The following is a 20,478-nucleotide window of genomic DNA, read 5'->3' as shown; positions in this document are numbered from 1 at the left end:
CGCTAATTTGGTTTGCGCGCTCGTAATCCGAACGCATCACCGCGCGGAAGGGACGAAGACTCTCAGCCTCGCAACGCTTCCTCTCTCCCGCCCCGCTCCCCCTATGTCCTTCTTACCCGCTGCAACCACCACCCCCCCCCCCCCTCCGCCAAAATGTATGGAAATCTGCATGGCGTTATTTTTGTGCTGGCCCTGGGGGGCGCGGCGGTTGTCGTTGGCGTGGGTGATGCGCGGAATTACAATTGGGGGGGGGGGGAGAGGGGAGGGGGGGGGGGTGCTGGCAATGTCTCTCACGACTGGGGGTTGGGGGGCGTGGACTGACATTTCCCCTCGCCCCAAAGCGGTAGTCTGTCCGCGGGCCACGCATGTGCGTGAGCGCCGGGCGCACGCACGTTTTCTATAAACCAAAAGCCGTCATAAATATTGGTGGAGCCGACGGCTGGACGTTACTTCAGAATAAACACAATAACACGAATTGCACAGTACTGGCAAGTGTTAGGGCTGCAGCTGGAATTACGACGGCTAGAACTACCAAACCACCGGAGGAGGAGGAGGAGGAGGAGGAGGTGGATGAGGAGTTAAATACCAGCAAGCGCAGCGAGCACAGAGCGAGTCCCCGTTCACGCAAGAAAGAGACAAGCGCCTCCCTCGCCTCGCACGTGCCCGAGACTTCTCCTGGCATCGCGGATTTCCATTGCACCTCACCGCCGCGCACGGCGGGATCCTCCGCGAAGGAACCGGCGAAAATCCGTCTCGCGTGCGGCGTGGCGGCGGCGAGGCGGGGGGGGGGGGTGGGTGGCTCGAGGTCGGAGTCGTCGCAAGCGATTCGGCCGTGACGCGTCGCATCTGCTGCGCCGCGCACTCCGGCCAGAGGCAGCCAACAACCGATTGTCGCGGTCTTTGAAAGTAAATAAGTAATACATGGCCACACAAACGCGGGGAGGGGGGGGGGGACGAAAGCGACAAAATCAAGGGGATTTGTTTTTTTTATATTGTTATATATTTTTGGGGGGGTTGTTGAAATCTCATGGATTTGTGTGAAAAGCTGTGGCACAAAAATATATATATAATATAGTTTTCACTCAAACGTACTGGCAGTCCAAATGGCCTGAGAGGGACAATGCCACAAAGACGACCGAATGGAATTTTTCAGAATCTATCGATTTCATATTTTACCGCGGTAAGGCCCCACCGAACTACGTAGCTCTTTTTCAGAAGCGACCTGGCCCTCGCAAATGCTAGCTCAACGAAGTGGCTTGTCATCACATGGACATTTAGAGCAGCAGCCAAAATACACTGATCGCGCGTTCATTCTCAATCTGGAGGGGGAAAATAACCCCGGAGGATACGTAGAAAAAGCCACGCGACCATGGCGAAATAAACATTGCAAACTCCAAATTAAAAATAAATACATTTGAATCCGACGTTGCTGTTGTTGGGATGTGCTTTAGCGATACATGCGAACGTGGAATGTCGAAGCCGCTCGCGCTAACCTGGCAACGCCTTCGTATTCTACCTCTCCCCCTTCTTCCTAATTCACGTGGCCCGAGATGACATTGCGAGATGAGTAATGTTCACGCAGTTATCAAGCGGGGCAATCAGCTGACAAAAACATATTAGGGGCATCTGTTTCTACAGCCTGCTGGCAAGGCGGGCACCTCGCTGGTGATGGTCGACCAGTTCGTCCCACCACGTCGCATCCATTAGATCACTGGCATAGCTTGGCTGACAAGGGCCCTGGTGGAAGGGAGTAACTGATGTGTGTGTGTGTGTGTTGGGGGGGGGGGGAGGAATGATCCCTGCCCGATTTCCCCGCTCCTCTTCCTCACAGCGCAGGGTACGCGAACCCGGCGCACGCGTCCTGGGGGCTGTCGCGCGGCTGTGTCCGCTCGATTGACTGAGGCGGCACGCGGCATCGAACGCCGTCGCCAACCCCCCCCACCCCACCCCACCCCCTTTGTTTCCACGCGTGACATTGCTGGAGGCGCTCTCTCGGTGCGCACACCGTGCTGTTGCGAATGGAGCCAAAAATGTGAGATGCTTTTGTAAAGAAAAAGGAACGCCTCGCGTGTTTTAATCGCGGCATAAAAACAGAGAGGCCGCGGGCATTCACGCCTCCTCCTCCCTCCTCCCTCCTCTCCGTGTATTGCAAAGATCAGACGAATGTGAAAGTAATCGATCGACTCTTTCGTAAAATGAGTAGCGTCAAGTCGGTCCGTGCGGCCGCATGTTTTTTTTTTACTCACTCCAGCGCATCTCAAACGGATGATGCGTGCGTTCATGCGTGGATTTCCAGAAGGTGTTATTTTACCGCCGTGTGCGAATGTAGATACTATTACACCCGGCCAATGGAAACCGAGACGTTTTTATTTACGTGTGCGAAAAAAAAAACAATAACTACTCTTGCAGCGTATATTAAAAAAAAAAGCGAGAGATATATATGTATATAAAACGGTGAGCGGCTATAATATGCGGACTGGGGGAATGACGTGTACATTCTGATCTCATTTGAAGTATTTTGTCGTCCTGAAAAATGGGACTCCACACCGCCGGGGGAATAACTACATTTTGAGCCTCGGAGAAGATTGGAGAATTATTTTCCAGCTTAGTGGTGCATAAGCCGCTGCAGGCCGCGTACTCTTGACGTGTAATGAAACACGCATTAGGCCTATGCACGGCAGTGCTTCTCGTGTGATTTATAAACAGCGGGGGGCGGGGGGGGTTGGTGGGAAACGGAATTAAACAAAGTAGCACATAAATTAAGGATACAAATGAATTTTAGGCTGAGCAGTTTTATAATGGAAGAAGAAATTGACATTGACATTTTTGTTGTTGTTGTTGTTGTTGTTTTCAAATTCGCGTTGAAAACCCGGCCACCCGAGTTCGATGCCCGGCTATGGCTAACATCGGTAGCGAGTATCTAACCAGGCACTGTGGCTCATCAGGCCGCCCTGACCCAGCGTGGTGGAATATGGGCAAATAACCCCCGCCACCACCCATCAACAAGGACACAACAAATATGTTAACAGCTAAGGACCCACTGAGCTATGTAGATCGTCCTCAGAAGCGACCTGGCCACAAATGATAGCTCAACGAAGTGGCTCATAATGAGGACATTTATAGCAGCGAAAATACACGAAACGCATGGTGATTGCAAAATGTGGAGGGAAAAACCGGAGGACGCGGATAAAAATCCACGCGACCACGGGGGAGAGAGAGACATGCAAACTCCACATATACAACAGGGTCGGGATCGAACCCACGACCTTCCGGCATACCAGGCGAGAGAGTTCACATCTCCTAGCCACAACTGAGGTGTGAACCACCGGGCGTAGTCTATCAGTGATGGCTTGCCCAGTACACCAACGTGCATTCACGTGGAACGTGTGGAACCCACTCAGCTACCACTTTGTCCGCATTAATCTTTAAAGCCCCCTTTTTGAGCGCGTGAAAAAAACTGCCTTACCCAGTAGTGGAATTTACAATGGGCTTCAAGTTTTATGATTAAACATTCGAAATAGCTCGCGGTTATTGTGCCAACCATTAAAATACATACAAATATATATTGACGTGCAAAGTCTTGGTGTATGACCTCGAATCAATGCCACTATTCCACGGCAGGTACGGGTGATTAAATCCATTTCGGGTGCCTTCCCCCACGCTTTTTTTTTGTTTTGAAGGTCAATCATTGACAACGCAAATTACGCACGGGCACCTAAGTACGACTACTTTGTTTCATCAAACCCTGTGTATTTATTGGCATTATACACATTCAAAAAATACTATTGAGAACCAAAGAGGCGAAGAATCACTGCTGTAGAGGAAGGCGGGGGGGAGGGGGCGGTACTTTGCCCTGCTCTTTCACGCTAGCCAGACGTCTTTGAGGGGGGTGGGGGAGGTGGGAGTACTCCACACGTGACCGCCACAACACGCGACCTTCCCACGAACACCGATGGGTGGAACAGAGGTACTGGGCCGGATTTTGTGGGTCCCTGTACGTGCGTTCAAACTTCTTTCGCACCGTACGTCGCACACCCGAGGCGCGGACGCTTGCCAACGTCGTCTTTCAACGTGCCGCGCCGAGCGATCGGACCGACGGCCGCCCGAATTGCAAGTCCGTTGTGCGAACCATTCCGCTCTGGAAGCAGCAGCAGCATCCCTCTAGACTTAAATATCTGGCAAATATGAAGAGAACGTATGACAACAACAATATATATTGTTGGCTTTTCGAATTTTTGTTGTTGTTGATAAATTCCACAATTATGCTCGGAACATTAATCTAAATGTTTGCAAGGCACTTACATTTAATTGCAATTTCCATCTAAATTTTTAATGTCAAATCTCCCCCACCTCGACCCCCCCCCCTCCCACATCACCCATTGTTTCATTACATTCAACGACTGTACTTCTGTACAAAGCCGCTTTTGCAACACGAACACATTTTGCAATTGATGGTTGAATGTGAATAAGTCAAATTCATTTTCGCATCACTGTATAGAGAGCAATTTAGATCGAATCTGCAGGTTATAGATGTGCTTCGGTCACAAAGCATTGCTCATGATGGGTTTAACACTGGCATCATTGCTGCTATCATCGTCAGCCATGGTCAATCCACTGCTGGATGGAGGCCTCCGCAAGGTGCCGCCACCGCGACGTAGCGATCCCTTGAAGCTCTTGCACATCAGCTGATCTCGCGGCTCCATCTCTGCAGTGGGCGCCCTCTCGAATGCGTCCCATTACTGCCGCTCTGTTGTTGTTGGGGTGCTGCAGTGGCTAGGAGATGTTAACAACCTCGCCTGGTACACAGGAGATGGTGGGTTTGATACCGACCCTGACGCCTGCTGCTGTATATTTGGAGTTTGTGTGTGTCTCTCTTTTATCATCATCACGGTGGCTAGGAGATGTTAACTACCTCGCCTGGTACACAGGAGGTCGTGGGTTTGATCCCGACCCTGACGCCTGCTGCTGTTTATTTGGAGTTTGCGTGTCTCTCTCTCATCATCATCATCATCACGGTGGCTAGGAGATGTTAACTACCTCGCCTGGTATACATGAGGTCGTGGGTTTGACCCCGACCCTGACGCCTGCTGTATATTTGGAGTTTGCGTGTCTCTCTCTTATCATCATCACGGTGGCTAGGAGATGTTAACAACTTCGCCTGGTACACAGGAGATCGTGGGTTTGATACCGACCCTGACGCCCACTGTATATTTGGAGTTTGTGTGTGTCTCTCTCTTATCATCATCACGGTGGCTAAGAGATGTTAACTACCTCGCCTGGTATACATGAGGTCGTGGGTTTGATCCCGACCCTGACGCCTGCTGTAAATTTGGAGTTCGCGTGTCTCTCTCCACGTGGTCGCGTGTTTTTTTTTTTCCGGGCCCTCCAGTTTTTCCTTCCACATTTAGAACCAGCACGCGTTTAGAGTATATTATTTGGATGCTATAAATTTATTTGCGTTAAGCCACTTCGTTGAGCTATCATTTATCAAGGCCAAGGTCGCTTCTGAAAAAAACGCTATATGGCAGCTCAGTAGGCCTTACCTGGTAAGATGATATCTAAATGAACGTGTGTGTTTATTTGTATTCATTACAAGCGTGTAATCGTGTTTATTTCCATAGGAGGCACCGTAACTGGAAATTACCTACGAGTGTGTGAAACTCCGTGTCGAGCCCCATATATTCCAGTCGATTTTTTTCTTTTTTAGATTTTCTGCTATCGGCATGGATGCCACCACCACCACCACGCTGGAATAGACAGCACCATGGGCTTGCAATTCAGAGGTTGTCTCATTCAAATCTCCCAGCGCGAGAGTTAAAACCCTGCTTTATCCATCCAGCAGTGAAAATGTGTACTGAACACCACCACCAAGTCAGTTGATCGGAAGGTGGTGGGGCAAATGCGTGCTTGATAAAGTAGGCCAAGTACACGGTAGAGGGGTTCTCTAGAGTGGGTCTCGCGCAGGGCCCCTTCCACCAGCAGTGGCATGAGCAAGCGATCACAGGACAGCACGTTTGGCTCTCAGCATTCTGCAACTGGGCGCTGACAATTTCGATTTCTGCGTATTGCCACTGGCGCTGAGCTAATAAATGACCACAAGCGAGTTCTGACAGGCAATACACACACATAGCCACAGTAAAGACTGTTGGGGCAAGTGCCCCATCACGTTGTTTACACACCAGACCAGTAAGTCATTTGAGGCTGAGTCGACCTAGGTTTAAGATCCAGGATAGGTTCATATATTCGCCACAATTTTTGTGTTCGCGAGCGAGCACAGTAGGCTAACCACTTGCACGACCACACACGTACAAAGATCCCCGTATAGTCTTAACAGACTATTAACTAGCACCTATGAATGCCACCAGGGCATAAGATCCTTTGTCACCTGAGTGACGATGTTTACACACACCGCACCAGGTGCTCATTTGAGGCTGAGTCGACCTAGGGGAGGTGCCAGGGCCGGTTCAGATAATCGTCACTTGGTGTTGGCCGTGAGCGGGAATCGAACTCGGGTAACCGGGTTCGTAGCACAGCGCGCTAACCGCTACACCACCGCTCCCCACACAAATACAAAGACACACACACCAGTAAAAACACAACCCCATTACGTGCGTTCGACCCACAACTTTGACCGACAGCGGGCATAACAAACAAGGCGGTTACTCTAGAACAGTCCCAGCTTAACAACAACAACAACAACAACAACCAAAAACAACTTGTCCCGCAGACATCATGCTTAATGACGTACCTGTTACAATTCCGTGTTCTTCTCTAAGAACTGTATTCGTTTTTGTTTTAAAATCCCATCCCCAAAGGCACCCGGGGATTTTTCATCACAGATTCTCCACGCACTCTCTCTGTTGCCTCTGGTGCCAGAGCATCATCAGCAACGTTACATTTTCCAAGGATAACATCTATTACATTTGTTTTATTTATTTAATTCCCCCCCCCTCTCTCCAAGCAGGAATAAATACACAACCCCAGCAACGGTGTTTGTCCCGTGATCTGCAGAGAACTCTGGCAACAGAGTTGTTTCCTTAAGCAGGAATAACAACAACAACAACATCAACAAAAAAGATTAAGGTGCAGGCCTGCAAAAATTTTTTTTTATCTCTCACACCACTGCTGGTGGAAGGGTCTTTCCACTCCGAAGCAGTGCTGGAGCGCAACGCCTCTTTTGTAGACGAGGGTGTGTTGGCCTACTCTTCCCGGATGGCAAGAGGTGGGAGTACCAACCACGTGCCAACGTTGAGCCAACGTTGGGCCATCGGTTCCGACCCACATCTCAACGTTGAGCAAATGTTGGGGCAACGGTTCCAACCCACATGCCAACGTTGATCCAACGTTGGGCCAACGGTTCCAACCCACATGCTAACGTTGAGCTAACGTTGGGCCATCGGTTCCAACTCACATGCCAACGTTGAGCCAACGTTTGGCCAACGTTGGGCCAACGGTTCCAACTCACATGCCAACGTTGAGCCAACGTTGGTGCCAACGGTTCCGTCCACATGTCAACGTTGAGGCAACGTTGGATCAACATGTGTATTATATTCACAGGTGAACACAAACACCCGTTGGCCAATAAATGCACATGTTCGATGTGTCTGCACAATAGAAACAACAACAACAGCAGCAACAACAGACCAATACAATGAAACAACAATTATTGCGCAGTCGAGTTCCGAATGGCGAGCCTCACTGGGTCCTTCCACTTTACTCGTTCCAATTGCCTCGCCGAATGATCGAATCGAACCCGGCCGACGTTGCAACTGCAGCGTGCGTGCGTGCGAGCGAACGAACGAACGCGCGACCATCAGCGCACCGCAGTGGTGACAGCAGCAGCAGCAGTAGCGGCGCGACGCTGAGGGGATTTTATTTCTGTCGGTATCGGAGGATATTTCACCGATCGTTTATCCTGTCAAGTTCAGTGGGCAGCTCCGGGGCAAGCGCACGACGCCTGAAGCAGTGGACGGCTCCTGTAATTGCGGTGATATTGACGAACACGGGCGTCTGAATCGGTGGGCCAGTGATGTTCCCTAAGCTAACCAAGGACAATTAGATTCCAAGATGAGCCTCGGAGGGTGACGCGTGGAGTGAACCCCTCCCCCGCAACAATGGCATCGTTCGGAAGCGTTTGTCCGTGCGAGGGGAAGGGATCGGGAGACAATAAGGGACGTCGGCCTTAGGATTTCTATCGTTTGTTCAATGCTGCAATGCGTTCACGTGCAAATGTCTGAGCGCGCGTGCGTGTGCGTGCGTGCGTGCGCGTGTGTGGGGGGAGCGGTGGTGTAGCGGTTAGCGCGCTGCGCTAAAAACCTGACGACCCGGGTTCGATTATCTGAAACGGTCCTGGGCATCCCCTAGGTCGACTCAGCCACAAATGAGTAGCTGGTGCGGTGTGTAAACATCGCCACGAGGGAGGCAAAGGCGACCGGTCGTGGTGCAAGCCACCCACCCCCTCGTGTGTCGTGTCGGCCTTAATAGGTGCTCACTAACAGCACTTGCCCCTACAGTCTGTTAAGGCTATAGGGGGGTCTTTGTCTTTGTGTGTGTGCGTGTGCGTGCGTGTGCGTGCGTGTGCGTGCGTGTGCGGTTAGCGCGCCGTGCTACGAATTCGATTCCTGCTCACGGGCAACACCAGTGATGATAATTATCTGAACCGGTCCTGGGCCTCCCCTAGGTCGTGAAAATACGCTAGCCCACACCCACCCTGTAAGTGCATCGTGTCGGCACCCTGAAAGGTGCTCGCGAGCAGCACTTGCCCCACGAGGCTGTCAATGCTACACGGGGGAAATTTGTCTTTGTTTAGCTTCGGCAAGAAATTCTCAAGGGGACACGTGGATTGAATGGTGGCAGCGAACAAGGGACAGCAGGGAAAACAGTAAGAGATTTATGAATGTTGCTGGGGTCATTACAATGACTTTTAATATGCAGACCACTTGATGGACAACGAAGAGAAGATTAAAATGATTTGGTGTTAAATTGCATGTTGACCTACAGGCAAACAGAGCTCTCAATTATTTAAGCGCGAGTTCAAATCCTGGCCAAGGTCACCCGAGGTCTGTGGTGGAATTTTTATTTGGCACTGTCCCCTGCCCAACACTGGGCCCCACCACATTACTGTGTGTACAATGAGATACTCGACATTGGCTGTACATGTAATGTTGGCTGATCGAGGATAAACGATGTGATGAAGCGTAATTTAGTTAGCACATTACATTGTACATAATCTAGCAAGAAATGTCAGGGGATGCCTTGGCGGTGTTGAATTTACACAAATACCTACATAATTGTGGTGAGTTATTACTCTACCCAGAAAAGCGAAGAAGATCCATTGCGTTTTATAAATTCAACAAACCGATGCGCACAATCTCCTTCATAATTGGTAAAAAAAAAAAGATCTTGACAAGCGACAGTCGTAGTGCGATTGTGGTCATGCAACCCAAACTACGGACCATGGAGTAACCCCACTGTGGTCTGCACTCCTTCTATAGAGGAGGAGGGACAGCAAAACGACACAAACTCTTTCTCCCTCGCTCTCTCTGCTGAAGCCCTCTCGTCGTGGCGACCAGCAGCAGGGCCCTCAACATTTGGCATCTAGCTCCTGAACGCATTGGCATCATACGCAAGAAGGAGATAGAGATGCATAGAGACCCATAGCAACTCATAGAAATACGTAGAGACCCATACAGTGTACGTATGCGTAGAGATTCGTGATAGACAGGGCCATAGTGTGATTGTGGCCATGCAACCCGAACTACGACCCGCTCAGTAAATCCGCTGTGGCCTGTGCCACTTCAACTTCTCCTGAAGCCCTCTCGTCGTGGCCAGCAGCAGCAGCAGCAGCAACAGGAACTTGACATTGGCATCGAGCTCCTGCACGTATTCCAGCTGTACATAATAGCAGATGTCTACTAGACATTGCGACACGACTGGACACACCTGTGGAAATTACCTTCGAAGCCCATCGGATTCCTCCAATCTTGGTAAAGATTCTGATTCTGGAGAAGGAGCTCAAGTCGCACGCGACAACGTGAATATAAACACAACGTACGGTGGTGTCGTTCTATTTAATGCAATTATTCTTGCGAACCAACGGGAGTCCGGTTTACCGTGTCTAGGAGATGTTAACTACCTCGCCTGGTATACAGGGAGTCGTGGGTTCGATCCCGACCCTGACGCTTGTATAATGTGCACGTTCTCCCCATGGCCGCGTGTATTTTTTTCTCCGGTTTTTCCCTCCACGTTTAGAATCAACGTCACGCATTTAGAGTATTTGGCTGCTATACATTTCCACACGATGACAAGCCACTTCGTTGAGCTATCATTGGTGATAGCCAGGTCCCTTCTGAAAACGAAGCTCAGTGGGCTTTACCTTGTAAAATAAAATAAAAGTTTGCTTACATTTCCAATAATGTGCACTCCTAGTTTTAGTATTGTGTGATATTATAACGTTTTAGTCCGCCCCTACTGGACGACTGTAAAACAGAGTTTCATAGCTCATAGGATCCGTCCAGTGTAAATATTCCGCTTCTGGAAGAGTCTCATTTTTTACGTTACCCGATACGCGATCTGTGTAAAGGATCTGTCCCCTGGATCCATTTGAGAGCGCGTCTCTCTGCGGTTGAGTGGCTATGAGCGCTGAGCGCGCGTCTTGTTGAATGTTGCTTTCAAAATCGTAAGCCCGGATTATCAGAGATCTCGTTCTGTCCGAAAGGCAATTGTTCAAAGAGAACCAACACGTAGCGTACCCTTCAAGCGACGCCTGGCCAGACACTACTCCCAGTGGTGGCCCAGTGGCGTCTGATTGTAACGAAATAAAGAGGCTTTAAAGTAACCCCGCCTTCTTGTATATATATTTTTTTACAGACAGCCCTTCCCTGTTCACATACGAGTACAGTAGTCACGCTCTGTCTGTTTAATGTTTATGTAATTTAATTTTGCGCTATGATCCGTCCGAAGAAATATCTGCCCGAGACGACATAAGCTTCGGGGAATTCATCACTTACCGTTGATTTATGTTCGTGCAATATATTCGATGTTGTCACGTCACGCAATTGTTATTTGCCATGATTTATATTTGCTTCAATGCCGTACTTTATAAACCAAAAATTTCTTCATTTCACGGTTTTGTCATTTTGGTGACCCGGTATCACTCTTGCAAATGAGACTTCATCGTGGTCGTCTCTCGAGTCCTCACCTGGGTTTACACACGAAACATGAAAACGAATGTGAAACTTTAATAAACGACTCCACGTGCATGCTCTTCCACGTCCTATCGGCCGCGTGGTCCTCTGGACGCGCATAATTTCACCGGCGTTGATTCAATATCGAATAAGCAAACTCCAGATGGGTTTTCGACAATAACAGTGGCTCATCAGTTGAGTTAGGCTTCCTTGAACCAACAATGGTGAACTGCCAGATAGATATATTGCAGGCATAAAGCCCTCTTTTAATTTCAGAGAGAGCCCCTCTGAATGTAAAGACAGCACTCTGCCATCAGAGGAGTTCACGAGTTCACTTCTTCAGCGCTGGCTGGGCTCCCCCCAATAGGTGTGGTGGGGTAAAGTGTGGGTACACCCACCTTTTGCAAAACGTCTGGTCAACGTGGTAGATGGCTATCCGCCTTCGCTGACTTGAGCAAACAAAAAGGGCATCACGGTGGCTAGGAGATGTGAACTACCACGCGGGGTGTACAGGAGGTCGTGGCTTCGATCCCGACCCCGACGCCTGCTGTATTTGGAGTTTGCGTGTCTATCTCGCATCATCATCACGATGGCTTAGGAGATGTGAACTATCTCGCGGGGTATACAGGAGGTCGTGGCTTCGATCCCGACCCTGACGCCTGCTGTATTTGGAGTTTGCGGTGTCTCTCTCCCCGTGGTCGCGTGGATTTTTCTCCGGGTCCTCCGGCTTTCCCCTCCACGTTTAGAATCACCACGCGTTAACGAGTAATGTGTGGCCATTGCTGCTGCAAAATTTCCACGTGACGATAGGCCGCTTCGTTGAGCAATCTTTTGCGATAGCCACGTCGCTTCTGAAAAAGTGCCGCATGACTCAGTGCGACTTACCTGGCAAGATGAAATTAGTTTAGCAACTGTTTTTTTTTGTTTGACTCCTCAGAAGAATGTTCTCCACGTACTCCTCAAACTCGTTTATGTTGTTTTCATGCGGAGCGTATGGTTGTTCAACAATAAATTCAATACGTGGCGGGTATAATTAATTTGTTGCATGCCTCCGCATTTATCCATCCCACTGTGCATTTTTTTCCGCCTGTAAAGATATATATATTTTTGTTGTATATATAACCAGAGGCCACATTTGTCTTGGCCATCCCATCTGAATGTCCCGATGTGTACTCATTCCTCGCGCACATACAAAACCAAATAAACAGCCAGGCGGGTTTATTATAAAGAAATCAAGGAGTCCGGAAGCCTCGCTTTCACTGTAAACACATTCTGTTTCAGGAAGGTATTGCTCCACTCGATGACGCTCCGCGTGAAGTTTGTTGATTATTTCTTTGCTCTCCGCTTTATTCATGCAGAGCCTCATATTTTATTGAGCGAGCTAACACTGCTGAGCGGAATGACGGAGGATTATTATCACTTTTGAGAGTCAAACTCGACTCCGAACTCAATTTTTACGCTTCTTAACTCATCGCCAAACCATCCCGGTTCTCAGTTCTTCATTCATATAAAACCATTATTCACGCACGCGCTTTATCATGCACACGTTCAGCCCCTTGTGTCACTCCACTGCTTGGTGAGAGCCTCTCCCACACCGTGCGGAGTCGTGGGGTTTATTCCACCATACCTCAGTGCGGGTTTGGCGAATGCGGAAGAGCATCGACGTGGTGGCACAAGCAGTGAAGTACAACATCGCATTCTCCCGCACGCACGACATCCGCCGACAACAATGTCCTGCAGCAAACCAAGAGGACGCTGGCTGCGCGCACGCTGGCTTTTGCTCATCCGAGCGCTATCCAGGCTGGGCCCTGCTTAGCTTCTGAGAGCTGACGCGCTTGGCGGCATCGGCGGGTGAATCTGTTCGGAGGCATTGCCCCGCCACGTTTTAGGGCCGGTTGCAAGCGAGTGGCACGTGCCCAAGACAGAGCCCTGTGTATCGTTGTCTGGAACCGACCAGCACGCGGCGTTTATGGTTTACGTACGTTGAACTTCTTTCGCACCGTACGGAGCCGACCTCGCTAATCGGAGGTGCGGCGGGAAGGACAACAAAGCTGTTCTAAAAAAATTGAGTTTTTCAATCTGGGTGATTTAAAAGTGCATAGCTCCAATCTTGATTTGAAGCTTTCGTGACTGCAGGAATCCATTACTCTTTGGTTTTCTCGGTAAAGTCATCACGTGGGTATAAAATTAGAATAAATCACGACGTTTCGTTTGTTTGGTTTGGCCATGTTTGTTTGTTGTAGTACGGAGTTAGACTGATGGCTATAATCCAAGTTGTCTTGTTGTTGTTGTTGTTTGACTTGCATCCCACTGGGATTTTTGCACACAGCGTTGGTGTACGGTGCTACTTCAGGAATATTTTGATGTTTTTGTCCTGGATTTTCTGTTTGCACAGTCACATAATCACTTTAAGATGTTTTCTTGTTCATGTTTTTTGTTTTTTGTTTGTTGCGGTTGCTCCCGATTCAAGAGCCGAATGGCTCACAGGGCTATATCAAATAAATGAAACTGAAACTGAAAGCGATCGTCCTCAGGTGGGATAGTGAAACAGGCTGCTGAAACAACTCCTTATATATGCTTAGGCACAATCTTCAGCCCCCACCCTCTGGCCCGATGCGGCTACCCACCCTCCCCCCCTCTCGGCTCTGTATATATATAAGGACTTGTCTCAGCAGCCTGTTTCACTATCCCACCTGAGGACGATCGCTTGTGTGGCGATCGAAACGTCGTCATCTATTATTATTTTTCGACGTGACTTTACCGAAAGGACCAAAGAGTATCCATAGCTCCAGTGGCTTCCAAATACCGGAAGGAAGGGACCCACAGAGACGCACAGAGACCCACAGAGACACACAGAGACACACCAACCGAGAGCAGGAGACACACACTGGCAGCGGCATCCCCATCACGGCGGACGAATGCTTTACTTGTTCTTCCAAAGGGGTTTCCCGGACGCAATCTCCGCGTGTGTCACAGCCAACATGTGGCGAGTGATGCAGGAGCCGCTACCCTGAGCTCACGTTGCGACAAAATAAAGGCGGCTCCAAACTAAAAGTGAATGTGACGTGTTACGATACGGGGGGCGGGGGGGGGGTCGGAAGGACATTCTCGCCAAGAGGTCAGCAATTTGTGGCGGCTCTTGAAGGGACTGCGGTGGCGGCTCTTGAAATTTGAAAAAAAAGCTCTTCTTATTCTATGGGTCTTTCGGTAAAGCCACGTAGATATATTTTTTTAAAAAAAAATACAGTATCACGACGTTTCGATCACAACACAAGCAATCGTCTTCAGGTGACGATTTCTTGTGTTGCGATTGGAACGACGTGGTATTTTTATTATTTTTCTATCAACGTGGCTTTACCGAAAGACCCATAGAATATGTATTCCTGCATTCACGAAAGCTTTAAGTCGAAGGTCTTCTTGTTATTTGGGCAGGACTCCCATTTTACCATGGACTCCCATGGTCAGTTCACCATGGAAGTCCAGTTTACCATGGAAGTTCTGTTCACCATGGAAGTCCAGTTTACCATGGGAGTCCAGTCCAGTTTACCATGGCAGTCCAGTTTACCATGGGAGTCCAGTTCAACATGGGAGTCAAGTTCACCATGGAAGTCCAGTTCACCATGGCAGTCCAGTTTACCATGGAAGTCCAGTTCACCATGGGAGTCCAGTTTACCATAGAAGTCCAGTTCACCATGGGAGTCCAGTTTACCATGGAAGTCCAGTTCACCATGGGAGTTCAGTTTACCATGGAAGTCCAGTTTACCATGGAAGTCTAGTTTACCATGGGAGTCCAGTTTACCATAGAAGTCCAGTTTACCAACGGAGTCCAGTTTACCATCGAGGTCCATTTCACAATGGGAGTCCAGTTTACCATAGAAGTCCATTTCACCATGGAAGTTAATTTCACCATGGGAGTCCAGTTTAACATGGAAGTCCAGTTTACCATGGGAGTCCAGATTACCATGGGAGTCCAGTTTACCATGGGAGTCCAGTTCAACATGGAAGTCCAGTTCACCATGGCAGTCCAGTTTACCATGGAAGTCCAGTTCACCATGGGAGTCCAGTTCACCATGGGGGTCCAGTTTGCCATCGGAGTCCAGTTTACCATGGGAGTCCAGTTTACCATGGGAGTCCAGTTTACCATGGAAGTCCAGTTCACCATGGCAGTCCAGTTTACCATGGGAGTCCAGTTCACCATGGGAGTCCAGTTCACCATGGCAGTCCAGTTTACCATGGAAGTCCAGTTTACCATGGAAGTCTAGTTTACCATGGAAGTCCAGTTTACCATGGAAGTCCAGTTCACCATGGAAGTAAAGTTCACCATGGCAGTCCAGTTTACCATGGAAGTCCAGTTCACCATGGGAGTCCAGTTTACCATGGAAGTCCAGTTTACCATGGAAGTCCAGTTTACCATCGGAATCCAGTTTACCATCGAGGTCCATTTCACAATGGGAGTCCAGTTTACCATAGAAGTCTATTTCACCATGGAAGTTAATTTCACCATGGGAGTCCAGTTTACCATGGAAGTCCAGTTTACCATGGGAGTCCAGATTACCATGGGAGTCCAGTTCACCATGGGAGTCCAGTTCAACATGGAAGCCCAGTTCACCATGGCAGTCCAGTTTACCATGGGAGTCCAGTTCACCATGGAAGTCCAGTTTACCATGGAAGTCCAGTTTACCATGGAAGTCCAGTTCACCGTGGAAGTCCAGTTCACCATGGCAGTCCAGTTTACCATCGAGGTCCATTTCACAACGGGAGTCCAGTTTACCATGGGAGTTCAGTTCACCATGGGAGTCCAGTTCACCATGGCAGTCCAGTTTACCATGGAAGTCCAGTTTACCATGGAAGTCCAGTTTACCATGGAAGTCTAGTTTACCATTGAAGTCTAGTTTACCATGGAAGTCCAGTTTTCCATGGGAGTCCAGTTTACCATGGAAGTCCAGTTCACCATGGGAGTCCAGTTTACCATGGAAGTCCAGTTTGCCATCGGAGTCCAGTTTACCATGGGAGTCCAGTTTTCCATGGGAGTCCAGCTTACCATGGAAGTCCAGTTTACCATGGAAGTCTAGTTTACCATGGAAGTCTAGTTCACCATGGAAGTCCAGTTTACCATGGGAGTCCAGTTTACCATGGAAGTCCAGTTCACCATGGAAGTCCAGTCTACCATGGAAGTCTAGTTCAACATGGAAGTCCAGTTTGCCATCGGAGTCCAGTTTACCATGGGAGTCCAGTTTATCATGGAAGTCCAGTTCACCATGGAAGTTCAGTTTACCATGGAAGTCCAGTTTACCATGAAAGTCTAGTTTACCATGGAAGTCTAGTTTACCATGGAAGTCAAGTTTACCATGGGAGTCCAGTTTACCATGGAAGTCCAGTTCACCATGGGAGTCCAGTTTACCATGGAAGTCCAGTTCACCATGGGAGTCCAGTTTACTATTGAAGTCCAGTTTACCATGGAAGTCTAGTTTACCATGGATGTCTAGTTTACCATGGAAGTCCAGTTTACCATGGGAGTCCAGTTTACCATGGAAGTCCAGTTCACCATGGGAGTCCAGTTTACCATGGAAGTCCAGTTCACCATCGGAGTCCAGTTTACCATGGAAGTCCAGTTCACCATCGGAGTCCAGTTTACCATCGAGGTCCATTTCACAATGGGAGTCCAGTTTACCATAGAAGTCCATTTCACCATGGAAGTTACTTTCACCATGGGAGTCCAGTTCACCATGGTAGTCCAGTTTACCATGGCAGTCCAGTTTACCATGGCAGTCAAGTTCACCATGGCAGTCCAGTTTACCATGGCAGTCCAGCTTACCATGACAGTCCAGTTTACCATGGCAGTCCAGTTCACCATGGCAGTCCAGTTTACCATGGCAGTCCAGTTTACCATGGCAGTCCAGTTCACCATGGCAGTCCAGTTCACCATGGCAGTCCAGTTCACCATGGGCAGGGGTCGGCGACCTTCGGCTCCAGAGCCGCATGCGGTGGCTCTTTAAGGGACTCGCCTCATGGCCGTGATTTTTTAAGGCCCCGGCCGTTCTTGTATTCACCACATTGCACTGCGGCTCTTGAAATGTTGAGTTGGTTTATTTGTTTTTTTTACAGAATTAGAACCCAAAAAAAGGCCTCTTTTGTTTTTGCTTTCGCTTTCATTTGCCGGCCTCCCTGCTCTAGCCCGATCACGTGCCGCACGAACCCCAATGAATAGCAGCCAGCACCCACCGCCACCCCCTGCTGGAGTCACGTTCTCACCATCGGCGCCGGATGATTGCACCCAATGCAAAAGCCACCTTTGAAGAAGAGGGAGAAGGAAAAAATTCAGCTCGCGATTGAAACAATTTGGCACGATTTTCATTTTGGGAATCGTTCCGTGCTTCAATTCAACAATTTGATTCCCCCGGCATCAATAATGCAGGGGAACGTGTGTTGCGGCTCCGCTGGCGGTGTCATCTCGAGACGACTTCAGATGCCGCTGCTGTACGGCTGAAATCCGAGCCACTTGCCAGCGCCCTGAATTCGAGGCGGGGCGAGTTGGAGGCGGCTGGGTGGTGCAAGGCTGAGGGTCACTGGATGCGGAAAGCCGAGGGCGTCTTCTAATGGTGCTGGAAGAATCGATTCGGTAATTTATTCGCGAGATAAACGTGGCAAAACAATTGAGCTTGCTGAGCAGGTGCGTACTAGTCGAGGCGTCCAAGGGTACGGGTTGACCGATTGCATCAGTCCTGCCGCAGTGTTCTGTACTGATTTTCAGAGATGGGGGGGGGGGGGGGTGCACTCGAGCCATTAAGACATCATCAGTGTGTGAAGATGCTGCCACACGTATGAAACCATTGGGGGGGGGGGGGTTGACAGCAGCACGGTGATTATGGGGGGGGGGGGGTGGTGTGGTTTCACAATTTGTGTATGATCGATTGTGGGGGGGGGGGGGGGGGGGCTCACGTCAGGAGCCCGGCACTAAAGGCCACCAGGGGGCCCACCAGTGGCCCGCCAGTGGCCTTGCACTGAAGAACACCGCTCTACCAAGTCGTCTGGTGATGACCTTGCACTTTCATGAGAATAATACAAATAATAATGAGAAATCTCAATAAATCAATCACATTTGTTTACAACTGTATATCGAACATTTAAATTCAACGAACGTATATCATTTATATACACAGGGTGCTTAAAAAAATGCTAACAGTTGAATGGGACTATCGTTTTTAATGGATAAAGAACGGATAAACACTGATAACATATGGAATGTTAATAGCTTCAAAAAGTCAAAGAGTCTCCACACTTGTTCACGATCGTTGTCAACACGTAGCCTGGAATCTTCTCCAGGTCGTCTCCATCAGCACATGTCACCTGCTGTTGCGAATTCTCAGAAGTATTCACATTTATTTTTGAAGCACCCTGTATCATAATTTAAGTTAACGATGTTGCGACAGGGTGGTGCTGTGGTAACACTCGTGACTCCAAAGTAAGAATGCCCTGGGTTTGATTCCCAACTCGGGTAAGGTGCCTTTCTGTGTAGAGTTGGTACGTTCTCCATGGGATTTCTCCGAGATGTATGGTTTCCTCCTGTAGCTAAAACAACAAAAAGAACCCATCCATAATGCAGGTTGTTTTGGGTTAGATCGCGAAAAATCATAAATGTGTCGTTAAGCCCGCCACCACCCGACACAGCCAACTAGAATGGCTTGTCACGTAAACAGAACGTGCCAATCCGTTACTACTACAGCACACCGCGGTGTTGGAGAGCCAAGCCACAACATTTATAATCTGAGTACGACGTTTCGCCCGTATTCACAACTAACTAGAAATCCTCCTGTTTCATTCCTTAAATATAGGGGTAGATGTGGAGGGGGGGGGTGGGTAAATGCATATTCATGGCAATGGTTATTCATTGCCGGTTGGGTCATTTATATGGTAATTAACCTACGTTATGCATGCGCATTATGCAAGCCCATTGTTCCTCTACCTCCTGTCGATTGCGTGCAATTTAAATGGTGACCTGTATAGGCATGCATTTAAACTATGCATTATTTGATGATTCTCTTCCAAGCAGCACTAAGTCTGTCGCTATCCGAACGGTTAAAATTAGTCTTGATTTGAAGCTTTCGTGACTGCAGGAATCCATACTCTTTGGTTCTTTCGGTAAAGGTCACGTGGGTATAAAAAAATAACAGAGCACGACGTTTCGATTGCAACACAAGCAACCGTCTTCAGGTGAAAAAAAGAGGGGGAATCTGCTGAGGCAGGCTGTTTATAAAGGTTTAGAGATGGGCGGGGCAGCTATTGTTAATGTAGGAGCGAGCAGGAGAGTGGCAGTAGGAAAGAAAAATTTGCTTGTAAATGTGAGCTCGGCGAGGGTCGAGATCGGCTAGGGCCCGGAAATTTGAGAGTCGGCTAATATTGGCAGGTAGGAAGGGAACACCAAAGCAGTAAAAACTTTACCTGGTTCATCACGTCCTTCCAATGATTGCTTATTTGTATCCATCTTCTCGGTTGAAGTTATGTCTGTGTTTATAAATCTGGATGGCTTCATGGACAAATCTTTGATGGTAGCCCGAAGGATTGCAAAGTACCTTGGTCTCGGAAAAGACAATATCTAAATTTCGATAGATTATCTAATTAGTCTTGGCCAGCATTCATTAGTTTTTCACAAAACTTCAACAATATAAAACTCTATTGCGTGTCCTTGTTGGCACGCGTGTTCTGCCACTGCTGACAGTTGTATTTGGGAGTATTAAATATTTATTTGGTGTTATTTTAGTATGCAATGCAACTGGGGATTGGCCGAACATCCCAATGCTCAAAACTTACCCGAAAATTACTCAATTAGGATTACAGGCAAGACCAATGTCGCCCCCTACTGCACACACTTAGTAGAACCTTCGTGAATAATAATAATGACAAAAATAATCTCGCAAATCTTTAATGCATTTCTGTGAAAGAATAATGTTGAAAGAAGAGAGCATAACATGATCACAGGCAGACCACGTGACAGCTGGATGCAATGGATCCCGACTACAAATGTTTTTTTTACGGCTTACTGAGCACAGCTGAATAAGCGTGCAGGCTCTGGTCCAACTGTAGTGGGGGTTTTTTGTTTATTTTTTATATGAATCTATTCATTTAAAGTAGCGTTTCTGGCCTCACACCATATTCTATTTTCATCGAGTGTGGCGTCGAGAGGTTTTACTGGCTTCGTGTTAAAAAATATGTAGAAAAAAATCCCCACTGTTATAGTGCCCATAAAACATTTTAAGAGACAGGACATCTTACCACATTATTACATTCCAAGCCC

Source organism: Petromyzon marinus, chromosome 60 (assembly GCF_048934315.1).
Source record: "Petromyzon marinus isolate PM22_M1 ecotype Great Lakes invasive population chromosome 60, UKy_Petmar_22M1.pri1.0, whole genome shotgun sequence".
Taxonomy (NCBI): Eukaryota; Metazoa; Chordata; class Hyperoartia; order Petromyzontiformes; family Petromyzontidae; genus Petromyzon; species Petromyzon marinus.
The sequence above is the reverse complement of the archived record's forward strand: the minus strand, read 5'-3'. Positions refer to the sequence as shown.